Consider the following 4,137-nt stretch of genomic DNA (forward strand, 5'->3'; position numbering starts at 1 on the left):
AGGACCAGGGTACCTGTGAGATCTGATGGGGTTAAAAAGGGGTCGTGGCAGCATCATGCCAAGAGTCCTACAAGAGCCAGGGTTCCTGTGAGAACCAGGGGGAGTAAACAGAGTGCAGCAGGCGCACAAAGCTACCAGTGTGAACAATGTGGACGCAGTTTCTCGTGGAGACAGATTCTCGTTAGACACCTACGATTCGTTCATTCTGATTCTGTGTCTCTGTGCAGAAAGAATAAGCAGAGTATCCGCCCTTGTGGACATAACAAAGTCCATCAGAAAGAGACTCTTTGAAGAGGGAAGCTGCAGTCCTGTCGTGTTTGAACACCGGAGAAATCGACAGGTGACTGATGAAGATTTCTTCTTTTTCCTTGCCCAGAAAGTTTCTTTCCCAAAACGAATTGCTGCAGAGTCAGAATTATTGATGCTAACTAGACGCTACTTTTTATTTATTATTATTTTTTTTTAAATTTTATTTATTTATTTTTTTATGATGGTATAAGGTTTCATTTGGTACAGAAAAGAAGACAGGAGATTGTTTGATTTGTGTTCCAACAAAGGTACAGTTCCACTTCAACACTCAACGCATTGCCAGTAAACTCATGCAGAACTTATCTGGATTCTCCCATCGTGTCTGACGGATGGGTAGACCGGCAGGTCATCTGCTGACGTGGGTCCTCATGTGGGAATGAAGACCAATTCTTGAGGCACAAGGTCGTCCACAGACACTGCATGGAATGGAAGTCCCTGCAAGGATTGGCCCCGTTTTCTCTGATTCCTATTTCAGAGGAACTTAACAACAGAAGCAACATCACCAGCGACAAAGAAAAGGAGAATGGGTTCATATGGGAATGTAAAAAGGAAATTAATCTATCTGTGATCACAATAATCCGCCGTCTGGTCGTTGTCGTTTGCAGATCCATATTACAATTTCAGTTGTGTTCGAAGTGGCTTGCAATGCACTTCAAGGCATTTCAGCACTTTAAACAATAAATTCTGGTCAGTAAAACAGTGACATTAGCAATAAAAGTGAACGTACAAGAATGACAAGAGAATTATACCATCATCATCATTATCTTATCATTTCTGTTGTATACCATCCTTTACAATATGAATGGAATAAATATTTGGTCAGACTCAATCACATAAATCTGTGGGAGTCCAATGTGAAAATTACCAGGCGAATTCAGTATGCATTGCTTATTTTCTTACTTTTTTTTTTCGCTTAGTTTCAGTTCCATGTGTAACGTAGCAAGATAATCAAGTGCTGTGTTCTTCTCAACTAGAGGCCTGTTGCCCAATCAAGGTTTTCCTTTCTTCAATATTCAAAGGAATTTGATGCTTCTGGTTCAACGAATTTTCAAATTTTACACAAAAGTGTTTCATGTGTGTGTTTTTTTGTGTTTTTTTTTTTGTCATGTATATTGACGCTACTGAATAAAAGCATGTTAGAATTTTTCGCAGACCTATAAGACGCTTAATAAGTGTGATTTATGAATTAGAATATATATATATATATATATATATATATATATATATATCGTACACACAACATATCCTTTAAATTACCGTCCTTGTGTAATTTATTGCAATGCAGTTCAGTTGATGTCCAATGTTGCAAGAGAGAGAGAGAGAGAGAGAGAGAGAGAGAGAGAGAGATTGCCTTGAACTGTGTGGGCCAATATTTAAATATATGTACAAATTTATGTCATATGTGTTAAATGATTCTTTTGATTGGTATGTTATGTTATATAAGGTTCGCTTAATATGGTCTTGTTATTCTAATGCGTTTTATACACACACCCTTGATCATGAAGCCACTGCCACAGATACACAGACGGTAGATCAAGGAAAACCCACACATTTCGCCAGTCTTTTGTTCTTTAATACGAACAAAATTACTCCGTCACTAAGCTCCCTCACAATGTAACATTTATGAAAAAACTGAATTATGATTCTATAATTATTACTCAAACAAAAAATCAACTCAAAGTGATCACATTTCCATTCAAAGATGACTAGCGTCATGTTCCTTTTCTCTCGGCTGCTCAAAGTTACAAAACTGGGACGATCATCATGAAAATATCATTTCAAAAAATAAAATCTGAGAAGCATGTACTGATGTGAACAACACGACCCAAGGGAAGGTTGCACGGCGAGAGATCAAGGCAGCGCTAAGTTTGTTTAGAGTTAAAACCCCTTGACTTATTCATTTTTTTGGGGGGGGGGGGGGGGGGGGTTATATTTATATATATATATATATATATATATATATATTTGTGTGTGTGTGTGTGTGTGTGCTCAGGGACATTTACGCAGTTGATTTCTCAGGCCTGTTCATAGTTAAACGTATTATGTACGTGCAGTGACGTCACTGATGACGTCATCAGAAAAAAGGGGGAACAGCTTTGGAAGGCTGAAAATTCAGTTTGTCTAGAGAGTGGGTGTATCTCCAGACCATTTTCTCAGTTTTAGGCTTATTGATTTGGATAATGTTTTATGACCTGAATCACCACTTTCTACTGTTTCCCCCCCAGGCATTGAAGAGGTTAATTAAATTAAAATTTGGACTGTTCTAAGTCCGTGCATAGTCGGACTGGGAAGCAAAATTTGTGCAGCAAGGATCGTTCACGCAGACCCAGTGTGGTGGGTTGCATGAGCCTGAGCGAACTTAGCAGCGCGAAGTTTGCTTATCGTTGAGAGTGTTACTTACTCCACGGTGAATTCCATATACTTAGGAACATTCTTAACTCTGAGCTAACTTGGCTGGCGCTGCAAAGATCACCGCCTCAGGCAACCTCAGTCCTGGACTGGACTCAAACGTTTGAGTCAAGTGGTCTAAATACCATGTATTTTCCCAAAAAAGAGATGTTTCCACACAGTGCGTTGTATTAACGTATTTTCTCGTTCCATAGTGAAACAATATCTGATCCCCACTAACCCCCCAGGTTTTATATATATATATATATATATATTATATTATATTATAGTTTTTATGTGTTTTTTTTGTTTTGATAACGGCACTTGTTATCATTAGACTTAAGTAGGCAATATATGTTATGATACACTGAGTGAAGTCCACTGATCTCAATCGACTAAGTAATTTCCAGCTCAGATGATGTGTGCAAGAAGGGGTGGTTTTTTTTCTGTGTTAGCTTTTATTTTTATACCCGTATAGTTCTTTGAGTAAGAAATAACATCAGTAGGTATACGAGTAAATATACAATAATTGTGTCTGTTCACCTGCATTTTGCTCAGCCTACTTTGTCATTTCCAGTGGACGATGTACATAATAAAGAACTGACCAATCACTGCTTCAATGTTTTGAGTTTGAAGGGCCGTTGATTCTGTAGAATTGTGTCTTGAATTACAGTTCCAGAATTCACGTGAATTCAGAGATAGACATGCACGAACTGAAGACACTGTCTCGGTCTCTGCTGAAACCAGGAAGTTCAAGGCACACTGTAAGAGCACTGAAAAAGTTCACGGCACACACTGAGACACACACACGCGCACGCACGCACACACACACACACACACACACACACTCACACACACACGCGCGAGCACGCACGCGGCACACACTCACACACACACACCGCGACACATACGAGGAGCGCGCGCACATCTCAAAACCTACGCTCTTCTGATAATCGTATTCTTTGTGTTCCCACTGTCAGAATACAATCTTTCGGTCAACGTATACCTACTCGATCAAGGTCAGTCCAGCCATCTGGAACGCTCCTATCCCCAACACCCCGGGCTCCCTTCCACTCTCCCCTGGCCAACCTCCACCCTCCCCAACACACACAAACACACACACACACACACTGGGATCTGGCTTGAGACGAATATTAGCACGACTGACGTGCTGGTTCACTGAGTCATTAATTCAGTTCAGTTCAACAAAGACACAGACAAAGTTTCGTACTAGACCTTTATGTACTGTGTGGCTATAAACGAACAATTTTGGATTTACACATATGTGCACATTATAAAGTTCCCAAAATAGGGAGAAACAAGTACAGGACTGATTAGAACAGTCAAGAAGGGATGTACCAGGTAAGGCCGATTATCCCATCTTCTGTGAATCCGTTAACCTCCCTTGTTGTACAAGATAATGGCGGGCGCCAACGCAAA

The sequence above is a fragment of the Babylonia areolata genome, chromosome 13 (assembly GCF_041734735.1).
Source record: "Babylonia areolata isolate BAREFJ2019XMU chromosome 13, ASM4173473v1, whole genome shotgun sequence".
Classification (NCBI taxonomy): domain Eukaryota; kingdom Metazoa; phylum Mollusca; class Gastropoda; order Neogastropoda; family Buccinidae; genus Babylonia; species Babylonia areolata.